Raw genomic sequence first — 27,794 nt, 5'->3', positions numbered from 1 at the left:
ATACCGCAATGAAACTAATATGATAAGATGTAAACTTATATCTTACCCCATCACTATCATAAATGATACAGGTATCTATAGCAGTGAGATTGATCCCAAGCCCACCAGCTCGTGTGCTTAACAAAAAGATACGAAATTTTCTTTTTGGATCATTAAAATCATTGATCTGTATTGAAAAAGACATCAAAGAAGAATTTGTAAGAAAATTGCACATGCTTAAAGATAGTATTCCAGCAAGTCTAGAACTTTCATCCATTGAGAAAATATTAAAATCTGTAATCAATGTACAATTTTTGCACCATCAAAAAATCATGCTTAGAAACTGCAAAGTGCATGCCCTAAAACACAGAAGCACACAAAACTTGAAAACAATAAGCAAACTCTTCTCTTGATTGTTGTGTTACTTGAAATCAGTACAAGAAACTTAAGGGCACAGTAAAAATGAAGGTTAACTAATGCAAATTTCTATTAGTACCTTATGTTTTCAAGCTTTCAAATGCAATATAAGTCTGTATAACAAGCCAAATTTGCCACACTGCTGAACCAACTGAGCCACTGGTGGGTAATCAACTGAAGAGAAAGCTCAATGTTAGACATAAGTTGTAACACTAAATCAATTTGTCCCACTAGTAATCAGTTTCAAAATAACCAAGCTCAATTACTAATTAAATCCTTGCTTGATTGATCAAACTGTGATTCCAACATATTAGGATGGTTGCATTTCTTTCTCAGTTGAATCATCAAATTGTTTAGCTTTGTTCTGATGCTTGTGCCTGAAACAGATGAAGGAATTCATACCAAAAATTTATTATTCAAGCAAATAAGACTGGCTAAATGGCTGATAGTACAATTTAATAAAGGAACACAACTTATGCAGGAGCTCTATAAAATAACTCTTCCAAATTAGAGAACACATTACCCTACCTCTCCCTGCCTTACTCTGCAGGTGGGCCTCAAGTGTTTTATTGACTAAATGCTCTTGGATCTATTTTTGATGTTCCGTCATATTTGCATACAGGATTATTTCTTTTGTCTTTGGGAGGTTTTGTTCCACCTCTTCCTTCAATCTTCTAAGGAGAAATGGCTGAAGAATCAAATGAAGCTTTGAAATTACCTGAAAAGGCAACTATTGTCAATCTCAAGTACAACAACAGAAAACAAACATAAAATTAACTGCTTGAATTTGAAGCATACTTGAACTCTTCTCTTCTCCTCTTCTTCGTCCTGGCCCATTCCTTTGCTATTAATAGTACAGTCTCTTGACATCAAACGAACAATCAATTGGCAGGTGGAAATCACTACATATGCTAAAGTAGATGACTTTTTAAATTGAAATAATCTATGATAACTTTTCGAGTCAAAATTGTTTATGATAATTTTTCAAGCTACATTAATTATTAGAATCTAGATACAAACAACATTGAACAATTTTGTTGAAGATTTTTGACATGAAGTGAATTCTTATAGACTAAAATATAGAGTTCTATCACAAAAATTAACAAAGAATCATCCACAACACCTAGTTGAATGGTCTCGTCTTTGTGCAAAAAGTAGTCTCTAATAGTCCCTCAAAATGAAGTGCACAAATCACACCAAGAGCAGTACCATATCCTGCAGTTGCAAGACTGGCCAAACACATCACTAAGTAATGTTAGAATCATGCAAAGTTCACAAAGAAATGGATAGATCAATTAGTATATTTATATTTTTAATTCTTACTAGCATATATTTTTAGGTTAATCTCATTGAGAAATAACTTGCAAGGAGGGATATTGCACTCCATCATCAAAAAAAGAAGTTAAAAATAACTTTAGCACAATTTCTTGATGGTGATTATGTGTATCTTTCCATTTTTTAAAATATGCATAGTTACAAAGCACACTGTTATATCCCTTCAATTCAGCATCAAAAGAAATTATTAGGAAATAGCTCCACTAAAGCTTATTACTCATGCCTCATCCATCTTTTAAAGTTCATGTTAATAAAGATTGTATTTTGTTCCCTGTTTTTAAAACAAATCAAGCAGATGTATCAATCATCTTTCGAATTCATCATAGTTAGCTTGTGGCACAGTCTTATCGAAAACTGTAAGCTAATTTAAATGGCTTGGTTTAATGTGGGTACTTTTAGAATATATCTATTTACATTGGCACCTTGTTAAAATACAGGTTCTCCTATCTTCAACCCTTGGGAAAAATATGTAAATCGGACAGCTTTGAAATTAAAGTTTTGAAACTTATAGAAGAAGTAAGGTCATTTGGGTTCAACCTCTTAGCTAGTCCAAAGTATCCTATAAATTCATTATACCAATAACAATTGTGAATATTCTCGACTCACACAGCAGACCAAGCACCTTCATCTGTACTTAAGTGTCAAAAGAGTTACATCTTGTACAGGCGATTCCAAAGAAATCAGAACATACCAAGACGAACATCATGCTCCTTTGTCAAAAAAATATTTGAGCACTGCAAAGAAAACAACACATTATATCATGTTACCATTTCCTAAGAGAAATGCTAAAATGAGTAGTAGTACAATCCCTTATTAACAAATATTAATAAATAATCAATAACTAACCTTCAAATCTCTATGAAGGATATGATTAGAGTGCAAATGGTCCACTGCAAGAAGAAGCTGTACAAGCCATTTACAGAGTTTCTGCCAGGAAACATGAAGCATATTTATAAATGTGCTCAGAGATTAGAAAGACAAATTACATTTGGATAAGCTAATCTAGAAGCAACTTGGCTTTCATGGGATTAATACAGACTTCTTTAGGAAAATATACTCCATTTGCCTTTTTCATTATCTCAACCCTGCATTAAAAACTTCATTTAATCAGGCATTTAAATAGGAGATAATGCTAAATACATAACAAGGCAAAACTCTTTCACAGCAAGGAAAAGCTTACATATCCCTGCCTTCACAGTAACCTAGCACAATACATACATAGCAACCCTACAAAGGAAAAAATCAAGAAAATTATTATTAACTTTTCATTATAATAAACTCTAAACAAGTTCTAATTAAAAACCTACCTTAACCTAATTCAACCATAAGCTGCTACTTCCAAAACCTATAACTGAGTACCATTAACTGTTAATGTTGGAATTCACTGAACAAAGAACACTACCACCTATTTACTAGATGTTAAAATAGGGGAATTGTTCCCTTTGCATTTTTGTCACATGAGAATGATGAAAACATAAGTTTCTAATAAAATCAAAGTGTCATATAACACAGACCCAAAAACTAAGAAGAGTCATTTTCTAACACAAACTCAGATAATTCTCCTGTAGTGATCATTTTCTAACACACAATTGGATAATACTCATGTTCTTGGGTGCTCTATCAATAATATAGTAGGTTCACTCTTTGTAATGAGAACCATGAAGCCGACTTGAAAAAAAAATCAATCAGGAAATGCTTCCAATTAGTAAAATTTTGAAGCCACTTTTGGCAACTTTTTAAAGCTAATTCAACAAAGATTCTTGTCATAAAGCATTGGTGCTACCTTAAATTGGCCGTAGTTGTGAGAGAGAAAATTCAATTAACTAGCTAGACATAACTATGCACTGTATGAAATTGAATAGACTTGCTTTTATATGTATAGAACAAATTTGCACAGTTACATTTAGTTCGTTGTGAGTAGAATGTGATGATGGCCATGTTCATGATATTATTTGCATTTCATCACCTATAAATGTGCACCAAAATCCTTTTCAATTGACATGGCAATAGCCATAATCATGGTGATGATACATGTTCAAGCCCTATAACAATATTTTTAAGGCCAGCAACATACAAGAAATTGGTACATTAATCATTGGGTAAGACAGCATGGGTACATTAATCATTCAAGATACAGTAATAAAAAAGATTTAAGATGATATCCATGAAATGCACATTTACAGTCAAGCCCTAGAAGCATTCTAATAAGATCTTAGGACAACACTTCAACATGGATGATCGTTAATCGCTTATCTCATTTCATGATAGCACTTTGGAGTTAAATGTAGCTTATCCAATGTCATTGCTAGAGGATTGGATGTTGAAGAGGACCCTGAAATAGTTAGAAACTATCGAAGGCATTAAATTTCATGGTGCATTTTCTACTAATGGTACTATTGCTGCTTTGACGGAAGTTACTAATGTCTCAGAGAATGAAATTTTTTATGGAGTTTTGATGGATCATAACACCTCTTGGTACAGGTCTCTAAATGGTTCAAGTTTTTGGGTTGTGCTCCTGTGCAACATGTTGCTTCATGAGCTGTGGGTACTATCTTTTAAGGTAGGCTTCTTGTTTTCTCTATGGTTTCTTTGAGTTTGCTAGATTTTTTTGACAAAATTACATTATTTTTCATGGAGATTGTACATCTGTTCATATTTTGGTATGACTGTCTGTAGTATTGCATAGAGTGGGAGCTATGGGTTCTATGGTATTTCTTTAGTTTGTAAGGCTTTGGTGGTATGGCTATAGTGTTAATTGCTCTGAGTGACTTTGCTACTGGCATAGTTGCTGCTATAATACTATATTTTTTTCAAATGTTGTTGGGCTGGGGCCACATATGTATTCACATTAATATAATTTTAAGGAAAAACAATGTGAATTACAATTACATGGGATACAAGAAAAAGGGCATTTACATTACTAATGCAACCTGATCAGTTACTATTAGTCTTCAGAATATAATCAGGAACATTTTAAATTTCCTCTATATCAGACATTTAAAAGCCTCAAAACCCTTGAATTAATCATGATGTATTGGACAACATCCACTAATGCCATAAGAAAGAAATTGCAACTAGAGAGAAACAGATTACCTCCAATAAAATTTTATTCATGACATACCTGTTAGACTTGGGACATGCACACCAGTAGCAGCTAAGACCTCTTTTATCTCAGCCTCAATATTGCAAAGATTTTTTGCAGGACTTCGGACCCTTCACATTCCCATGTGCATTACCCTCATCCATAATAGTTTTCTGATCAGCATCTTTCTTTGCTCTAGCTTTAACCTTTGCTGATATAGACATATAGACAGAACAGTAGTAGGCAATTTTATAGTTGAATTTGTTGTTGGAGGTGTTGTGGGATGAGGATATTCAAATAGTGAGGGCGTAGCTTTTGAAAAAAATTCAAACTTTGGGACCTTCAAGTCATAGTTGAGCCCAATGAAAGCAGTAGGAGCAAAAGAGAGACTTAAGAAATATATGAGGGGATACCAATACCAAAATTGGCTAAATACTACCATACCAACAACAGCAATAATTCTATCATGCTTTTTCCTAGAAAGCAACTTGATGGTCGCATTCCGACCACCTGCATCTAAAATACCTGATGCCAAAATTGCACCCATCTTGCTCATGGTATCTTCATGCTTGTCAAGAATTATCTTCTCAAGTTGGCACCTAATATTTTATAAATGAAAAATAACCAAGTTAATTAAAAGGAATCTTGGAATCACAATGCCAAAAAGAATGTATGCCTGGAAGAGACCCTTATTGCAACAAAAGATCCCAATAGAAAACAAGTTGAAATCCTACATTTTTAGAAATGTTCTTGAGATAGAGAATCTTCATTTGGTGTTCACATTTTTCCAATTCAAAAACATCATATAACTTCAAAAAATTAAATTTACAGCATCACCAACACGAGTTTCACATCCCTCATTTGTTTGCATAAGAACCATAGCCATGGTTATAAGAGCACCTTGACAAACAAAGTCTACAACATCTGATGTTAACAGCTCCGGCAAAGAAATAGCCTCACTTAAAGCTGTGTTTGCACAAGAGATACCTACAGCCAGAGCCACTCCATATCTAACATGTGGATTGTATGATTTGGACAACAGAGATACTATTCTTGGAGTTTGTAAAAATTGCTTTTAAATTTTATCTTGTTGTAAAGAATCATGATAATCTCAGAAAAGTTTTAAAATATTCATTTCTGGCAAACCACCTTTGGCCAAATTTAAGTTATATTAAAAACATATAGGTGTACAATGATACCAAAGATACAAACCTGCTCAAGCTCAAAGTATAGAACAAATCCAAGTGCCATCACCGCAGTTCTTCTCACATCATCACTAGCATACGAGATAGCAAAGTGCAACAAATGACAAATGGCTTTGTTATTTGTTGTGCCTCTATATGCGAGAGCCAAAGCATAGATTCCACCATAATGCAGAATTGGATCCTGATCCCTGGTAATTTGCTCTATAAGGTAATCAGCTTCTTCTTCCCTTCCATAGACAGTTAGTGCCTTTCCAAGGGCCAGGCCTCTGTTCATGTTCACAAATTAAAAATATATTCCCAGAATCTAAAATGTAAAATTTTGAATAACTCCTCTAATGTTGTGTTTGCAATTAATGCTAATTTAATAAAAATTAAAAACCAGTGGTACCTTATAATCTTCTCATGTTGAATATCATGTGCATATGAAAGCATTTCACTTGCCTTTTCACTTGAAGTACCAACCATAAGCAATCCCATACTGATACCTGTAACCTCTCCAGCAACTGCACTATCTGAATAAAGAACATTTTTGATATCATCGTAAATCTCTTCATCGGTAGTTCCCAAAGCAGCCAATCCCAGCCCCAAACATGCACCATGCTGAATTACCTTTAAAAAATACCACATATCTGGTATAAGTAGCTTGAAAGTATTATGTCTTAAGTTGAGTAGTTGTTTAAATCACTTAGAAAGTTGGATGTGTTTTGAAACTAGTTAAAACTTGAGAAGACTCACTTCAACACTAGTACTACATAGGCTCTCGTGAAGAAACTATTTGATTCCTTCACTGTGGTTGGCATGAATAATCCCTAAAGCATATAGAGCCCCACCCTTAGAATATGGGCTTCCACCACTAGTTGAACCATTGTGAGGAAGATATGGAGCCATCAAAGATCGACCTTGTTGAAGGTGACCCCGGTGAATGACCCTCAAACCAGCAGTAGCACTGAACTTTGCCCAATTTGTTGCCCTATTGAGCCATTCCTGGCAAAAAAAGTTAAAAATTTAGTTGCATGCATTCGAAAAAATCCTATGAGTTAGCCAAATTAACAAGGAAAAGAAAGACACATCACTAGATTTTCTCTCAAAAATGTGTCTACAGTGGTTCCAACATGCATGAGTGCATTGGCATATATGGTGGCACTATGGCATACGTTGTTTCACATTTCAATAGATTGCTTTATTGTCTTCAAAATGAGGAGATCTAGCTTGCAACATCCATTCATTCCTTTGATTGTATAATTTGAGCTATTTGGTAAGTGATAATTAAGTGATTATTGAATAGATGACTGATGTTGTAACAAATGTTGGTTTGCTAATGATGATTGAATGAATGCTGGTTTAAAGAACAATTTTTTGGTTGAATGTTTTCTTTATTCAGTAATTTACTTTTGCAGATTCACATAATCAAGAGTGATGATTGATAAGCAATCCTTGGATGTTTGGAAAGATTTCTCCTTTATTGGTGAAAGGGTCACCACATCTCATAAGGATTGAGTCACCACCCTCTATTGTTGCCATTGAGAACAATAAATTATTTTCCAAATGTATCTCCCTTGGATGTCCTCAAGTGTAACCATTAAAATGACTTGACTGTCTATGACCATACAGTAACTGTAATTCTAATTCATCTGATATCTCTAATCTTTTAAATGAAAAAAATGCCCATCATAAAGAACATGTTATCTGACTAATGTCTGGCTTTTTTTTTACTTCATTCAACAACATTCCCTAGTCCAACCAAGGTTTCCATGAGATCTAAGATGTTATTTGGAACACTTTCAACATTTTTAAACTAATGGTAAGGATGGGTTCATACCTGATTGCATGGTTTCTTCACAAATAGGGCTACTAGAAGAGCCCCAAATAGGCCTCCTTCTAGATTTGTAGGGCTTATAACTCCTTCCCCTCAAAGATTCAACTCACCTGCTCTAAAGAACATTTTCTACATTAGACCCATTTCTTTTGTATTTTATATCTAAACCCTTGTTAGGATTAGTTGAAGATCCTACATTGCAAAATCATTCATTATTTGAAAGAAAATTGATAGATCAAATTGAAATAGTATAAGTCCCTTTGTGGGTTACCAACAAGATGACATTATTCATGGAGTTACATCCAATATAAAATCATTAGTTTTCTATGTAAACCTTGGGGTTGTCTTAGTTGATCATACATGATAAATTGTTTAGCATCTCTAAGGTTTCCTTGTTCTAGAGAAGATTGAATGCTTGGTGTTTTATTCTCCATTTACTAAGAGTGTCACAAAACACCCATCAACAGGATCCTAAGAAATTGTTGTGCCTCAAGTGAGCTCCCAAGTCCTTCCTAGGCATGAGCAATGTAATATTTAAGTGCCTCTATAGTTGGCAGTTGCTGATTTTGGATAATGGTTTGCTTGCTCAGTTTAGTTGAAGAATATTTGGCTAAGTTAGAGTGTTAATGTAGAAAAATTGTGTTAAATTATAGTCAAATAACCAAATATTTAAGATTTATATTTCAAAAAGGAAGCACATGCCAAACATGTGTTTAGCTGTAGATGAGTTAAGATTGGACAGGTGGGAGTAGGTCGTTGATCTTTTGGTAGGACTCTATCATTCATTTTGTCCTTAAAAAGTAAATCACTATTTAGGATAGAAAGAGTGAATAAGATTATTCCAAAATGTGTTTTAATATATGTTTGACTTCTTGCACAATATTCTTTTTTTTCTGATCTCAATGGTTTTTGCTAGCTTTATCTAAAATCTGTGTAAGCTTTTAAAAGGGCAAAAAATAGCTTCATAAGTTTGTGCGCACACAACACAATCACTGCACCCATCTTAGCTACTGTTTTTGTGTGAATTCTTGAACCTTGCCTTCATTAACTCCAGTCACAATCAATTTCATTGAGCTTAATCAACATCAAAATCCATCCATGAGACCACCTTTGTTTGGCCATTCTTTCCAATAATATTCATGCACCCCAATGGCATCTTCCACAAAACAGATATTTGTATCCATTTTTGACATTTCATCAAACAGTTGAACAGTCTTGATCTATGCTAGCAAGATCTTCAATTGCATTGTTCCTCATAAGTTCTTTTGGTTCTTACCTTCCTAAGTTTCTTTTGTTTCATACCTACAGTGACCACAAATACTTTCCATTTTTACTCAAATGATTCTAATGTAAAATCATGCAATTACCTTTGTTGTACATAGCTTTACTAGGTTAAGTGAGAACCATTTCCTCCTAGCTCTACATACCAGTTTTAGTTCTATTATTTTTTATAGACATCATCATACTTGATTTTATAATCCCATAAATGTGGAATTCCAGTGCCACTGTGGTTTTGCTTCAAATTTGTACATAAGTGCAATTTCATCTAAGAAATTATAAACCTCAAACTGCAAGCGTTGTGAATATTGTACACATGCATCATTTAAAGCATAACAAAAATTATATTTTTAATTATGCTGATATAAATTCTAATAATTTATTTTCGAGACAAAAAGAAAACAGAGAAATAAAATTAAATCAAAAAAATAGTGTGATTTCATAAACATGTTAGCTCTCCCAATTTCAAATTTTTATAAAGCAACATGAGACATCTCGAACCTCGAATGAAGAATAAAGCTAATCTGCATATATCAATTTGCATAGAAAATGAGGAAAATGGATTTTATTTCCCCAATGGAAAACCCATAATTAACAAAAGATACACTCAATTCAACTAAAGAGTGACAGAAAGGGAGAGGAAATAACTTACCAAAAGATGCTCTCCTCATTGTCCCCAAGCAAGGAACCGATTGTAAGTCAGCTCTCACATTTCTTGCTGGCCAAACACCTTCCCATTTCCTTTAAGTATCTCCCTTCACTTTCTTTTCCTTCCAGGGATGAATAGCCTTCCTGAAAAAAAGTTGAGTCTCGTGATGAGTCCATGGAGTAAAATGGAACTTTACTAAAAGCAACCCATCAGTATCTATATGCATCTGAATTTATCAAATCAACAGCATATTTCAGTTTCCAAGAAATTCAAAAAAATCGTTATTAGAAATTGAAGATAAAATCTGATTCCTTCTTATCCTTCCATATAAGAAGACAAAATATGATTCCTTCTTATCCTTCCATATAAGAAGACAAAATATGATTCCTCCATATCCTTGCACATCTAAGTTAATGCAATTTGTCATGGTGAAAGCATATATGTACAACTTATTTCACGTAGCATCACCAATAATCTCCACAAGAACATTGTCCTTGATCAAAATGATGGAACCGGTTTGCATCTCTCACAACAATTTCTCTTGCCATAACTTTGGAGATAAACTTGGTTGCAGTGTGGCAATCAGCACATACTTGAAGGTTCTTGACAATTCTAATGGTTGTTTCAGGGGAAGTATTTAGCAACCCGAATGCAATTGCTATCTTCTCATTATGGTAGCAAAGGAATGCTTCTTTTTCCTCCCCCTCCACATCATTCAATACTTGTCTTGAATCTGGAAAATACCCTGTTGCCTTCATCTCCCAAGACAAATTTTGTAGTGTTCCATAGATCTTCTGTGTTTTTGGATGAGATTTATCTCCTACACAAAAAAAATGCATCATTTTATGGACTTCAATCCAACTACATCCATGTATCTTTTTAGTTACTCTGTCTTTCATCAATGTCCTTACTGTCTAAGCATCACCCCACCTGCCCACTTCAAAATAAATGTTTGACAAAAGAACGTAAGGCACAGTATTTTCAGGATCAAGGTCAAGAAGGAGAGTTTATGCAAATGCCCCAAGCCCTATATTTTTATGCAATCTACAAGCACCAATCAAACATATCCACACAACCATAGAAGGTTTAGTTGGCATTTTGATGATAAAGTTCAGAGCTTACTTGAGATAGCTAGCACGGCCAAGAAGGTCAACCATGCATACATTATGATCCATAATAGGTGTCATGTCATAAAGTTCATTCATGCTACTGGAGTATTTGCAGCCCTTGTCCAATAACCCTCCATGGCTGCATGCAAATAAAACCCAAACTAAGCTTACATGATTAGGATATGTTCCAGAGTGTTTCATCACGTCAAAAAGTTTAAGAGCATCCTTACAAAATCAATGCATTACATATCTCGTTAACATTGCATTCCATGAGATTGCATCCCATTGAGGCATTTTGTCAAATAGTTAACGTGCCTTTTGTATGTGTCCACATTTTGCATACATGACTACCAGGGCACTTACAATTACATACATGACATCAACATCAACAATAGGGTTATGCATGTTAAGCAAAACATCAACCGCCTCCTCCAGTCGTCCCTCTCTACACAATACTCCCACATTAAAATTGAGATTAGAAATGGCTAGCATTGTATAATTATACTTGAATCCTATGTCATTTATTTTAATCCCTCTTATACCATAGTTATAACGAAAAGCTATCACTATTTCACACTCTTACGGGTTTTGGAGCCCTTCGTTTATTTCTAGAAACCAGGTCTCATATTGATACTTGACATGCCAGAAGAAAAATCTATCTGCTCTGGCAAACTCCCATGCTGCTTTGGTGAAGGATTCCATCTATGTCAAACTTATCTCAGGTATTATCTACCATGTTATATAATTGATGATTCATTTTACCACTTCATTTCTTCCCAGATTTAGCACATTAAACTTTCGAGTTTTCTCCTGAAAATTGAAGTTTTTGCTTTAATAAAAATTTATTCAAGTTTTTCAATGAAATGGCAGCTTACCTATATTTTTTAACTTTTGGATGCAAGAGATTGTATTACAATTCGAATGATTTGCTATTCCATGCAATTTATAGAATGACAATTCCAATGATATCGTCCGCGATTTTGAACTTCTTCTGCCCCAATAAACCAATGCACTTAGTGATTACCAGAGAGGCAAATTTCTCCATGGATTACTAGATGCACCAATGAAACCCCAGCAAAATTTCTCGCGCAAATGAACCCCAACAAAACTTCCCGTGCTTATACAAAGCTTTACACATTATAAACCCTTTTCTTTTTTAATAACATAATGTGATTTTCAAGTTGGTCAAAATTTTGACTAACTTGGGGAAAACTTAAGTTGTTCAAAATTTCGACCACATCGGGCATATAATTTTTATTTTTGACCAATGCGAGAATGAAAACCAAAAAAAAAAGGAATTCATAGCATTTGTCGAAATTTTTGGTAGAAAAACAAGTGCAAATGTACTAGTGTATTTTTCAAAAGATGAATGTCAACATTAAAATATAACATGATATTTTAAATATGCAATTGAATCTAGAGATTTTATCTTTTGGGCACTTAAATGGTCATATCTTTTGACTACCAAGTCTGATTAAGAACTAAGATATACCAAATTGAAGCGAAAACTAAAAGAAAGAGGTTTAATGAAACAAAAAGGCTAAGAACAAGTAAACACACACTAAAAAATGTGAAAAGGGATGTTTAAGGATTAAAAAATCAAGCATAGGTCTAATATAATGAAAATGTTGGAATTAACAATGGGAAAGTAAACTTTGGGGGGGAGGGGGAGGTGGTTAATCAATACTTTAAAAATTTAACCACAAAACATTCACCACACATTCATCTCATAATTTATCATGTAAATTGAAATAGCTAGCTATACATGTTCATCCATAACACGAAATAAATAACACATAACATAATAAGTTTGCTACGCAAAAACCCTCCGATGAAAAGGTAAAACTAGAGTGGGGATGACACCCACAAATCTTCGCTAATGTAGTTGTAAAATGTATCCAATGAAGGTTACAATCATTTGATCATAAACTATGATTTACCTTGTGAAAGGTTTGCCCTATTAAATGCTTACAAAAACTATTAAATCTTACCCTGTTAAAGGATTTCAACACCCTGCAAAAAGTGTGCCTTGTTAGAGGACTTAAACTTGAAATAAAACAAGCACCCTATTAAAGGATGTACAAAAGCCTATTAAGACTACTTGGTTAAGAGATTTTCATTGAATCACCTATTATAATGTTTCATCCTTTATCCTTTGGTTAGCACCTCTCTGCTAGATATCATATATTCTCTTTCCTGGTGTGTACTTGATCCTTTGATCAGATGTATCTCTTCTATCCTTTAACTGCTCTACTTTGTTCTCTCTAACTGATTTTGCAATTCATTCCTCTCTCACAACCTCCTTAGTCACCATGAATGCTCTCTCTACACTTAGCATTCCCCCTTCTCTTCTCATTCGCACATGCAACCTCTTTAGGGATTTCCCTCCTTAAGAAGACTTAAGTGAGCTAAGCTTAGGTATGAATCAATCATTGTGATTCATCCATTTTGCCACTTAAAACATCCCTTTATTTGATTGGTTGCATGTACTACATAGGGATTCTCAATATACCTTCACATATATCCTCTAGAATCATAAAAAAATCCTTAAATAGGCCCAAAAATGGTTTATATAGCATTCTGTGCCATTACAAACAACTATGCCACAAACTGTTTACTCGGCACTTGAAAGCTCTGAAGCTCAGCATTCACTATATCCTTAATTTTGTAACTCAGCTTCTAAATGACTCGGCATCCATTGTTTAACTCAAAATTTGAATCACTTGACATATATGTCTTGCTCGACACTTGAGTGACTCGACACATACCATCTGCTTAGCACTAACTATGTATATTGCTTGGCATACACTACTTACTAGACACATATTGAGTTCTATTAAGTAATGCCTTACGTGTTTTACTGCCTTGTTAAAACCAAAATGAGATCAACAATCTCCCCCTTTGACATGAGTGGCAAAAAAATTTTGTCATGCATATGCAACCTAACTTATGTGCATAACTTAGATAATCTATATACATCACTTGGCTCTCATTTTCAAAATTTCAAAAATTTTCACAACTAATGACTTAAACCATCATACCTCTCCAAAATTTTATAACTCCCCCTCAGTTGAGTGTTCCTTGTTGTTGCTACTGAGTAAATATTTTGTATTGCTCCCCTTGCTTGCAAAAACTTTATAATCCCCCTTTTTTGACACTTATGTCAGTTGGGTGGTACACTTACAGTGTGTTTGTTCAAAATTGTTTTGTTGACCTCCATAATTATTTTCAATGTTGCATCCTAGTTATTGCATGCTACCTCTAGAGATCAATACTGAACATCTAGTTGGGCAACAAGGTCAACTAAGCCATCATGTGTAGAAGGTTGATTACCTTTCTTCATCAATGTTTTAGCAAAGGCTAGTTCATTATGCAATAATTCCATGTGTGGGGTCAACATGGACTGGATACTAATCAAGGTAACCCTTAGGTTTGCATCTTGTGAATGTAATGTTGCTAGCTGACCTTGAGCAGAGAGTAGTCTCTAAAAATGAGTCTGGCTTTGACCAAGAGAAAGTTTCAATGTTGTACCTATGGACTATAGATCTCCTTTCTGTCGGTCAACAACCCTTTGTACTCCTTGTGTGAATAAATTCACATCACAAAGCTTTGTGTATAGAGAAAAGATATTCTTGAACACCTTTTTCACATCCTTCATTTTGGTTGCTAAATTAACCTGTCGTTGTGTAATAACACCAGAAATCTTCTCAAGAACTTTAGAGTGAAACTTCTTTTTAGAACATTTGAGAAGTTTAACATTGTAATCAAGGTCTTCATCCCAGATCTAATCAACTATATTGACTAGTTTCTCAATGATTGATTTTTCTTCACTCAGCACTGGTAGACTAAAAAAATCAACAAATATCTCTTTAATGTCATGAAGTAATTGCTTTTGCTTATGCTCTTGTCTAAGAAACTCTTGTTGTTTCTTCCTTTCAAGAAATTCCTATAGAATGCTCATTTGTTCTACAGTGATTGTTGCAAGATCAAACTTTAGAGCCTATCAAGTCCCTAGAACTAATAGATATGAAATAAATAAAGTTGTTTCCTTGTTTTTAATGTGAAGAACTTGATTTAGAGGAGCAAGTGGGATATGAAGTATTAGTGCGCATAGCAAGAAGGAGCAGAATGCTTGCTGGATGCGTGTAAGCGATCCAAGGGATCATTTGATGTGTAGTATGAGATCTGGTTACAAGATCTAAAGGATTAGAAGTCCAGTTGATAAGATAGAGATAGAGGAAGAAGTACATTTTAGTTCTATTATTCTACAAGGAATAATATACAGATCATTTGGATAATGGGTTCATTAATCTTAACCTTGAAGTTGGTTGGGCAGTGGGTCTAGCTGTCTTCAACAACTCCCAACAGGGTTGGCACAACTCCTAATAGGGTTGTAATCTCCTAACAAGGATTCAAAGTCTCCTAACAGAGATTCATATGTACTAAATGTTGTAGCAAACTCCTAATAGGGTCTATCCTCTAACAAGGAATATTTATATTAGTACATCATCTTGTGGGTCATCCACACTGGGGATTTCCCTCTAATCAAGGGTTTCCCTAGTTAACATATCTAGTGTTAATTGTGTATGAGTATCTTGTTGTGGTTTTAGTTTATATTACTCACGTGGTTAAGTTTGTTTAAAGTTAATAATTGTGATAATATTTGGATAACTAATTCACAGCACCCCCCCTTCCTCTCAGTTATATTAGTGGACTATATATTCTAACAAGTTTCACTTAAATTGGATTTAAGATTGGTTGGAGATTGTGATCATTGGCTTGTGTTCATGTATATCATGTGAGAGATGACATGGTTATTTCTTTATCTCTTTCCTTTGTTGGTTGTGGAGAAGTTGAGAGAGTGTTGGAGATTTTCTATGTGAATTGGTCTTGCACGTTATTGACTTTTTATGTATTGTAGATGTCCTTGATATTACATGGATTCACTTCTATGAGATGTTGTGAGTGGATTGGTTATAGATTTGGCATTGTCTTTTGTAGTGGAAAATTCTTGGTATATATGTGGCAAGTATTGCTCTTGAGGCTTGTGATTGCAAGTTACAGATTGGATATGTTGATGATGTGAGATACACTTGGTATACCTTTGAGGTATGGATAGTTGGATGGGGTTGGCACTTGCCGTGGGTGCTATTTCAACTATGGATATTTGAAAATTATGGATACATGGGATTACCTTTGGATTAGGTGTTTGTGCTTGAAATTTCAGTTGGTATAGTATTTTATGATTCTTATGTGACAAATTGGGTGGCATTCTCTTTAGATGGCTTCTATGTGTGTTTGATGGTAGTAGCATAATAGGAGATGGCATCATTCATGTTTGATAGGTTGGATACTTTGATTTTGTTGCAAGTACTAGGATGGAGCACATGGTATACTTTGAGCCATGATGGTGGATGTGCTAGGAGGGATTGTTTCCTTGTTCATTTATGTGGCTACGGATTGATCCTATGCAATGTATACAACATGTGGGAAACTATTGAGATAATGGGTGTTGTACACATTTCATAATATTGTATTATTTTATTTTATTATGTAATGTTGCACCTAGGAGCACCTAGATGAGCATGCAACATAGAGAGATTCCCATGAGATATACTTGATGTGTTGTATTGTAACACTGTGATAATGTTTGATGTAATTATTTAGTATGGGTAAAATAATTAAATGTGGAGTCAATGGGTTGGGTAGAATATGGTTTTATCACATGGTTTATGTAATACCACTTGGTGGTTTTGTGGGACTTGCTACTAAATAAGTAGTCAAAAGGGTAGTTGTTGTAGAGAAGGGGAAAAAAGGCAAAGATGAAAGTCAAGAAAGACAAGGCTTGATAGGTTAGCCAAGGGAGCATTTAAAAAGGTTGGAAGCATGGCATAAGATGTGTGGATTCATGCTTGTTCACATGTATTTATTGGTTGTGACTATCGCTTTGAAGGCTTCCATGGTTGTATTGAAATGGTATTTTTGTTGAATAACACATGGTGAAGGATGCTTTTGGAGGCTAGGTTTTTCCCTTAATGAGGGTTTTCCAGGGTATATCTTGTGTCACATTTTTTATAGGTATGTTGTCTATTTTCTTCCATGTGGATTTCAATTGCATATTTATTTCATATCTATTATGGGTTATGTGGAAATGGTGATTGTTGCAAGATCATCTACTACCATATTATTTAGAGCCTCTATTAACATCTTGACTTATGCTTCCTTTCATTACGGGGTTTCACTTGGATCTTCCTATGTTTGGGTTGGATTACTAGAAATAAACTCATCTTCCTTTACTTCCTGACAAGATCAAACTACTTCCTTGGAAGGAGTGACTTGAAGAATAGTTTTTTGTGTCGTGAACTCTTCCTCAACATTACCTGGACTAATGATTATCGATTTGAGACAAGGAGGGAAGTCCCTGATCTATCCGTCCTCCATCTTCTCCCCCGAATGGATTGAAAAACCCTCCACCTTTCTCATTAAGGGACATTTGAATGTTTGAAGAATTTCCCACAAGATCATGATGACAAACATCTTGAGGCAGATAAACAATAGAAATTGGTTCTACTTCAAAAAGACCCTTGGAAAGTCTTGGATTGATAGAGATAACTTATGTTAATATCTAAGGTTTTGAATTCAATTACATTAACATTGACTCTAGCTATAATAATTGGACTAGAGCAAGCAATATCAAATTATACCAACCCTACATATGCTCATAATTTACAACATATTAAAAGTTCAATCAGGAGATTAGGAAGAAGGATTGCTTTTTCTACTTCAAATTTTGCTTCTTCTTTTTTTGATTAAAGAATGGGTTCCGTTCTAGAAATTTTACAGGGAAATCATTCAGAACTAGGGTTTCCACTTATAGGAGCTTATTTCTTAGATCTAAACTATCACAAGACAAATATATAAATTCATTTTGTATTATTGTTAGGTTAGTCTATTTTCCTAGAATATTTTTAAGCCAGTTAGCAATAGAACACACCTCCATACGGGGCCTATCCATCGGGCAAAAAGTCCTTGATCTTGACATCTTCTTTGAACATAATTAATCTCATGTTTTGATAGGCAAATCTCTTCACTATCCATTTTATTTGCTTCCTTGAGGCGATTCAAAGCTATCAAAGTTCCTAATTTAGGGAATCATTTATTTTTTCTAATCTAAAAGACCGTCTGTCAAATCAATCTTCTAAAGGGGGCTAAAGGCATTTGATTGATTTGGATACTTTCTTCCATTATTTTTAGTCACACATCTAAGTTTTTTTCCCTTTGCAGTGATCTAATCATCATTCTTGGGTCTACGAGACCGCACCTCTATCCATCCTTAGATTCCTTGTTCTCCGAAAGTAGTTTCAATGATTAATAAAAGGCCATAATGTACTTCATTCGCCAAAAATAAGTGCATTGTCTTTAGTACTATGGAAAATTAGAGAAAGAATTTGTCATTTTTAAAATCTAATTAATTTTTAGTTTTAATAAAAGCATAAATTTATGTCAATAAAGGTCCAAAAAATTTAACCTTCCCCAATAGCTCTTAACTATTGTTAAATCTAAAAAAAAATTATATTTAGATAGTAAAGTAGTTAATTTGAGTAATAAGTTTGTAATATCCCTAATAAATATATACAATTCTAACTTCCCTTATTGATTTTTACTCTAATATTCAATGTTCTAAACACTTATTGAAACTAAAACAAAAATATGTATACAATAACATCGCAAAGAGTTGTTATAGTAAATAATGCAACTTACAAAGAAGATACTTTTGAATATATATTTTGACCTTGATGATGGTATCAATCTCAAGATGAATATTACTTGATTATGTAATTCTAGATAGGCTTACCTCCACCTAAGTAGATATCTCCCTCTTTGAGTATCTACTTCTAGCTTTGAACAAATTGCTTCTGATGTTAAACTTTGGTGTGTTTTCTAGCACCCTATCTCAAATTGGAGAGAATATCAGTACCAAAATAAGTTGACCAATGGTATGTTGCACGAGTTCTATATGCTTTTGGTGGGCCCTAAGTACTAGGGTATGGAAGTATTGGAGTAGCTTGTATTCGTTGTTAAATCTCTGCTATTAGGGCCTGTTTGGTTGTGGACATAGGAATGGAGAATAGGCATGTAATATTGGGAATAGGAATGGCTATTCCAATAAAAAGTATTTTTTGGAATGGGTATAAGCTCATTTTAGAGGCAAAATGGGAATATGTATTCCTATTCCCTATTCCAAGTGACAAACCAAATAGAAAATGGAAAACGTATTCCAACTTTTCTATTCCTATTCTAGCAACCAAACAGGCCCTTAAGGAAATCTAAATTCACACCTAGAGTGACTAAAAAATGTTTATATCTCCTTTTGTTCTAGAAAAAACTGTTGTCATGGAAGGAGAAATATCACTTCCTCTCTATCTCTAATTTTTTTGAAGATATATCCTCCTTAAATTTTAGAATTGCTACCTCCAGATGTCTTAACTTAAGGAAATTGTTAATTTCGCAAGATAATTTGGTGTCTCAGACTTGAAAATTCACTGGTAATGTAGACAATTTTAGTAGCTCGTTGATGTTATGTTGATGATTCACCCAAACCCCAATTTCAATCTAGAGAAATGAGAAAATTTTCTAATGAAAGGCTATTGATGATGGAGTTAATCAAATTTGAATTATTTGTGGGATTATTCAGATTTGAATATGCTCTAAAGCTCATCCACTTCCTTAGAACAAAATTTCTTGAATGCAAGAATGATGCGACTGGTTGTAGGTGTGAAGGATAATACTATTCAATACAATTTGACTCTATGTGATAATCGTAGATCAATAGGGGGCACTCTTCCTTCCAAATAGGTAATGTCTTCGTTCATTGGTTTTCATATATAATTTTAATTTTGATATCACACAATTTGCTGCCTCTTACAGGTGTATTTCGGTGCTAAAAATCAGATGAAATTCTCTAGAAAATTAGAATTGTATCCTGTTGTTATAATTTGATTCAATTTTGATATTGTTGTGGTTTGTTACAATAAATTCTAAAATCACTTTATGCATTGAAAAACCTTTTTCCTTCTTGATTGGCCCTTCACAAAAATACTTCAACATTTTAGTTGTTTGATTATTGTTCATTGTTTGTTGTTTTAAGTTAATTATCTTATTATTGTTTGAATGTTTTGCTTGCTTCTGCCCTTTGCAATTGTTCACACTTATTTTTACTCGATATAAATTAATCTATTCCCCTTATTCATTATTTTCACCTTTGTATGGTCTTCAATTTCTGCCACTAATTTATTCACTACTCCTAATAAGATTTTATTTGTTGTGCTCGATAAATAAATGATTACGGATACCAAAAATGGATTTAATTACGCCTTATGCCAATTATATTTTGATCATTATATAGTTCTTTTATTTTCTCCTTCAAAGTAGGACCTATTTTGTAATTAATTGCCTGATAGGCTGACTTGTGGTTGTGTTGGTTATATTAGGACTTGGATTAGATGTAGGAAAGTAAGATTTTAGGAGATAAAAAGCTCTAAGGTAGAAGAAAGTCTCAAGATTTCTTCTCTGTGTACTCTTCAAGGGCTATTAGGAGACAAGAAATTTGATTCCTTCCCTACCAGCCTTGCATCACTTCTTTTCTCTATTAGCTTTATTTTATGATGATTTAGATGTATATTTTATTTTTGTTTGAGAAAATTCTTTTATCACTTTACATTTTGTTTCTATGCCCTTTTTGCATTCATGTTTTGTGACCTTTTAGAGCTTTATCCTTAATGTAAGTGCAAGATGTTATACTTAAATTATATATAAATTCAAATTGGAGGCAGAAGAAGAAGGGAAGGACAAGGAACAACCTAGAAGGAAGGTGAAAAAATGTGACATGGGATTAAAAGATGATTATCCATATGTATATATGTCCTTTATGATGTATCAAGGCTTAGGTAGGTCTTTTTTTTTATGGAGGGTTTAGACCTGCGAGGCAACCCAACGAGGCACGAAGCCTGCGAGCTACCAACTAGCGAAGGCCACCACATAGACTTCTTAAAAAACCCGATACGGGCCCACTCATGCCTGAAACCTCTTTAGCTTAGAGCCAAGGATTGAAGGGCATCCATGTTGTCAAAATCACCTAGGGCACAATTCTAGCCTTATCCCTTATGATGTTGGAGCCTTGCACTCAACAAGAATTGATCCCTCGTGGGCCCTTTGTGAGCCATTCAACTTCACCAGTAGACCAGGGCCCATTGACGGCTTAGGTAGTTTATCTATATAAAAAATTGTAGAATCATTATCAATAATAATAGGTGTTATGGGTAATTAATGGTATTTATAATTATTATAATATAGTACAATAATTATATGTATAACTATACACAAAACTAGTAAAATAATTATTATATATTTTGCTAGTTAACAAATATTCAATTCTACCAATAAAAAAAACAAATATTCAATTCAATAATAAATAATATTACCATATCCTAATTAATAATAAATAGAAGAATAAATAGTTTAAATAATAATCTACATTACTAATAATGAATATGATAATAAGTTTTTCTATCAATTTATGAACCAATGAGTTCACATTGGGAGATCCCATCCCCATGATGGTATGGGTAAGTGCTAACACATTATCACCTAGATTTGTTTCATGATAATACTACATTCTCCTCCTTATTGCTTTAGTTAGCTAAGTACTTCCTTATCTCTATGACCCTTATCTCTCTATCGCTTAGACTAATGAATGTCCTTATATCTCCCATGTTCATCATCTACAACCTTATCTCTTCAATTATTTCCCTTATGTCTCTCAAAACACTTGCTCCATGATGACATGGTATCTCCCAACACTTCTTTGAGAATCTATGCACGCATATTATATAATGTCAATATCTCTACTTAGGCGTATATTGATTATGTTAATTAAAATAGAAAGCATTATATAGAAAAAGAATCACCACATGGCAAACAATGAGACCATCAACCCTACAAACTAGATGATTAATTTCACAAAGATGCAAAACTAAAAGTAACCAAAAATTAGCCTTAGCCATAGACAAAAAAACCTCCACCCATCTTCATTGAAACCACCTCGTCACCTCCTTTCGAGAAAATATAGGAAAACTAAACTCGCCATGAGAGACCTCCACAACTACCTCACCATTGCTCCAGCAGTACACTCCTCCAACAAAGACACATCCACTGCAAGCCCCACACCACCCCCTGCCCTAGAAATAGACCAACCACCAGAAACACCGTTGTCACTACAAACAACCACTGATAGCTCACAACAAACCAAAGGCCAACCATCCTCTCCAATTAGAGAAGAGGACTTAATCGATGTAGTTTTCTTCTTCTTCCCTTGAGTCACCACCCCCTCCAACCACTCTCATTTTTAAGAATGGAGGAAATCTAACAACAGACACCACCCCTCCCACACTTTCACCAAATGCATTGCTTATGGGATTGCAAAAGACCAAACTATCAATGGTTGAAATTCACCATTCACCTGCTCCAACTAGCCTCCTAAGACACGACCACATGAGTAAGCCAACTCCAACATTATTCCTACCCACAATGCCATCCACACCAGAGGACCACTTTGGTTCTAAACAAGCCCTAGCCCATCAAAACTTCTTTCCTCTCTGAGCCCACCATTACTGCTAGAGCCAAGAAAAGAGAGGAGATGTCCAAATTAGTCTATGGGCACCAATCATTCTAGAGACACTCCTCCTCAAAGATCATAATATCTTCCTTTCGTAAATCCTCACAATCATGCTTTAAAACATTTCCCAACCTCTTGATAAAGATTGACCCTATGAAAGTTGAAAATTTACTAGTTGTTCTCAAAGCAAAATTAGCTTCCATCACTTCACAAACACACTTCACCACACTAGGCTTTAGCACAACAAAAAAGACACATCACAAAAACAATAAATAACCTCATTTAAAGAAGCCAACAAAGAATCCAGAAAGGGAACCGCAAATGAGGAGAAAACACTCTCCATCATTGCTTCACATTTCTCACTAAATGCACACATGCTAGGTACAACCAAATAGTACATACCACCCCCAAATGATGACACCAAATCTATAGACCTAAAGTCCTCAAACAACACAAATCTCTCTTCAAGTGACCACGACATCCCCATATTAGACACCTTGTCTACTAAAAAATTGCCTCCCCAAGCACATGTGTCCCAAAAATTATCAACTTCTTATAATAAAGCTCAAATTTGTCCATGTATTTATTCATATACTGCACATATAATTCACCTTTGATGATGTCCTTAACAATTATTTGTGAATCACCTTCCAAACTCCCAACTTGATACCCATTAAATTGCCTCCACCACTTCCAAACATTTTGTTGAGTTGTTTCCATTTGCTATTCGCTTGGCCCCTATGGCCAAAATGTTACCAACTTTAATTCAAACAATAATACCCACTTTTGAAGGGCTAGGATTTCCCTTAGAGGCACCATCAAAGTTAATTTTTACCCACCCAAACTCAAGAGAGCAACACCAACATGCGTGTCAACCTTTTGTAATCAATGCCCAATAGTAATTGCTAGTGAAACATCATAAACAACATCTATGCTGATGACAATATCATGCACCTATATATGTCATTTGACCTTTAACCATTTTTTACCACAATTCTTACTATTTTCAACTATGGGCAAGCAAGAATCGAACTCATTACTATTTGTCAAAATAACTACTATATTATTGGTAAATAGGAGATATTTTCCACAATAATCATAGAGGTGAAGCACCAGGACTTCCCAAAAGGTCACCCATCCCAGTACTACTCCAACTTGAACATGCTTAACTATGGAATTTCCTCCATGATTAAACATCATTTGCAAACCTTCAAAGAACTTAAACTTATACTTTAAATTTCACAACATCAGAATTCTAATAATGATAATATTATTATTACAATTTCTATCAATTTCAATGTCAAATATAAAAATATTATGCAACTACGTCCTCTTATTTTAAGAATGAACAGCTACAGGGGACTTTCTCGTATTAGCGTATCTATATAACATGTCCGTAGATGGCTAAATTGTATCTTTTATTATTAGTCCCTGCCTTATACATAAGGCAGGGTACTAATGTTTTCATTAGACCTCCTAGATTAATTTAATTCTAAAAACAAAATGTTAAAACCAAAAGTTTTGAGACATATTTTTTAATTCAATTATCACAATCAAATTCCTAATTTTTGATTGGTCAAGAACCAATTTCCTGGGTATATATCTCTTTTTCTGAATAGAAAAAAACTTTAAAAAAAAAATGTATAAAATTGCATTTAATGTTTGTCAGTAGCATGCCATTAAAGTTTTGATTTTTGTGGACCATCACTACCATGCCTGTGAGGAATTTGGCCAGGCCAAAAGTTACCTAGGGTTGACGTGGCCATCAAAAATATTAGCCACTATGGAAATCGCCATAAACAAAGCGAACACGTGGCACACAGCCACCACCACCAGTCCAATCGGGTACACTTTCCTGGTGTCATCAAGTTTACCATGGTGTTTCCATCTATTGTTGACGAAATGGAGTTGGCAGTGGAGCACAAATCGTACCCTGCTTTGTTCACCTCGTCTAGGGTATGAAGGCTCGTGTACTTGAACACTGCAGGGGACGAAAACAATCAGGGCATTAATCCAGGGCATCATGGTGGATTTCTTTGGTAGGGTTTGTTTGCATTGCAAGAGCTTACAGGTTTGAAATGTTAAGATCTATAATTTATCTAATTTTTGTTTTTGATAATAGCTAACTACAAAAAATTTCTATGTTATAATTGTTTAAATTGCTAAGAGCTTACTGTAAAGACTGAAATCTACAACAATTGCCACCTAAGCAAATAGCCTCAAGATGCAGAACAATATGCAGAAATATTTAAAATTTGAAGAGTCAAAAGTCAATTTTATTCACATAACTATATAATTCAATGTCCATTTCCAGATGGAAAAATCTATGCATATCAACAAATAGTCAAGAATAACTGGAATCACATTCATTATTACATATCATCATTCTTTCTAAAAACACTTAATAATACAAAAAGCCAACCACATATCGATATCATATAGAAAGCAAAGTAAAAATGCTAGAAATGAATCATATGAGCATGACATCTTTGGTCAAAACTATGTTGACCTACACATTGAACATGAATGTATCATCAGTACATCATATGATATAAAGCATATATAACATAAAACATATAAAATAACATGTCATCGAACCTTACTGTCCATCTGCATGTAATCTCATCTCCGAGCCATCAGAACAATGTCCATCAGCTATCATGAGATGGAAGAGTGGTCCAGGCGCTTTTACCACCCAACCATGGAGTGGTTAGCTCCCCGAGGTTTTCTGGTTAAGGAAAACTACCCGACCCTCACACGAGAAGGCTAGCAACTTGGCACAATTGGATTGGAAAGATTTGGTGCAGCCTATGTGCCTAATCTACTTACACATGTCTAGTAGAACATACACAAGGATGTGGGAGAGGGAAAGATATAAAATAACCAATGCATCTCAATAGCATCATGAACCAATAAAATGTAAAAGACTGGCAGGCAATATATAAGAAACATTAAAACAAGTTTCAAATAATTACCCTCCTCTTTGGTCCCACATTCAACACCCCTCCCTAAAGTCAAATTTTATTCCCATTTGCAACTTCAAGTAACCCAATTAACATCTATCTCAAACTGGACAAAATTGTAAATCTACTGCAAGTACATAAATCTGGCAATCTCTGTTATAAACTACAATTTTGTACTTTCACTAATCAATGAAATTTTACAATCAATGGTTCAAGTTTTGGAGATTTTGTATAATCCATATAAATTTCAGTGTTTCACAAACTTTTCTATTGTGTAAATTGTATATCAAATTAGAAGATCTCATGGCACTGAAACATAACACAAGGACTACATGGTGTTGTTTCAAATAGGTTTCAAATGCATGAAACGGATTTGTAAACTAAGCACACTATCAATCATTAACAATTCATTATCAACAAAATTATAATCTTTATCAAACCTTTTATGTAACTCGTAATAATATAAGATACACCCTTACTCTTAATTTGAAGTCCAACCATATTAGTCATCAAACATCTTTTGCAAAACTAAATAATAAAAATAATAAAATACTCCAGTTACTTAAAAATAATATTTCATCCTGGGAGCAACATCGACCAAGAAAATTGGGATGTGGAGGATAAGAAATGTATCAGAATATAATGGAGTCTCATAATCACACTGAAAATGATAAATTTAAGAAACATCTTAAATAAATAGCGATCACACTAGACACTTCAAACTCATTTGTCATCCTTTCAACATATGCAATGATTTGTTATCAGCAACGAAGAAGGACAATAAATTTATTAAAAAAACAAAAAAAAAAACAGCAGCCTTGAAGGGGATCATTGTGGCTTTTTACTCTAAGAAAGGAAAGGAAGAAACAATAGAAGATACCCACATGGCTATCACAAGGGTTAATAGGGATGATCAACAGGTAAGATAAGTCCTTAACCATTGCTTTAATCTCATTTTGTATAACCTGAATTTTAGTATAGCAGTCTTGACTCTTTATTATATCACTTTAAACAATAATAATAACTAATCATCTCTATTGAGAAACATCAAATAATAGTGGAAGAAATAGATTTACATTTTTAATTAATTTGACTTATGTTGTTATTATAACGGTTTGTTCAGCCCACAACATATTTCAAAACAAATAATATTATCACGCTCTTAATAACATATCAATACATACATCAAAAAGAAAAAGAAAAACTTCTCATAATATTAAGAAGCAGAGCATGGAAGAGTCATATAAAATATAGTGAAAACAACAATAAGAGGAACCTGGTTCTCTTTTCTTTTTGATCGCTTCAATCCAGCTAGCAAAATAAATGTAGAATAACTCCCTCCACCAAGCAGCTTTGTCTCCAACTCCAATAAGCACCAATCTCCTTCCCTTATGAATTTCTCTTTTTTGTGGTTATTATAAGGAACTCCCTTCTCTATGGTTTCTTCTCTTAACAAAACCTGCCCCCTCACTTCTAAAACAGCAGGCTGTGGCTTTCTTCCAGCAAAAAAATGTGCCCCCTCACTTCTAAAACAGTCGTCTGCGGCTTTCTTCCTTCTATAAACGTTTAATCCATCTAGATAAATTAAAATTCAAAGCAAAAGATCAAATATAAACAATTATGTGTGTGTTGCAACTACACCATACAATTTCCAGACCAACCCTACTGAGGAGCTAAACTCCTCTACCTCAACCACTCTTCTGCCTTCAATACCTTCACACTCACAAACTCGTCATCATCCATTGAGTCAGTAATGTCATCATCATGATAAACAAATAACGTCTAAGTACATATGTATTTTTAAACATTCAAAATACATCATCAAATATAAATATGTAAATGAAATCATAATTTAACCATCATGTCGAAATCTCATAAGGTCCAACATAATACAACATCACATATAGACAACAAGTAAAATTTTATTAATCTAAAATGATCAAGTAGTAAAGTCTAAACAAAAATATAAATATAAATATAAATATAAAGGTATTCGACTCAAGTCGAGTCATACATAGTCTTACTCAAAAAGTTAATCAGCATAATAAGTTCGAATAAAAAGCATGTCGAAATAATGAGTCATGACACTTATATATTTGTTGTGTTAAGAGCAAATATCTGTTTAATTCTTGTTTGTCAAAATTTTTATATGATAATTGTTTAAATTATAAGATCGTACACATTTGGTATGGTTAGATCAGCGATCTATTTAATATCCATTAGTGGGAGTAGCTAATTTAGGACAATATAGTAAATTTCTATATTATAATTGTTTAAATTGTAAGAG

The 27,794-nt window shown here is 34.0% G+C and overlaps 1 pseudogene; it reads right to left on the bottom strand.

Moving 5' to 3' along the window:
- Window positions 1-4,908: 4,908 nt before the first annotated feature.
- Window positions 4,909-24,569, bottom strand: LOC149539636 (26S proteasome non-ATPase regulatory subunit 1 homolog A-like; annotated as a pseudogene).
- Window positions 24,570-27,794: the final 3,225 nt, after the last annotated feature.

The sequence above is a fragment of the Cupressus sempervirens genome, chromosome 9, assembly GCF_028749045.1.
Source record: "Cupressus sempervirens isolate cs-2001-9-10 chromosome 9, ASM2874904v1, whole genome shotgun sequence".
In the NCBI taxonomy this organism is placed as follows: Eukaryota; Viridiplantae; Streptophyta; class Pinopsida; order Cupressales; family Cupressaceae; genus Cupressus; species Cupressus sempervirens.
Note: the sequence above shows the minus strand (reverse complement) of the source record. Positions and strands in the feature narration are given on the sequence as shown.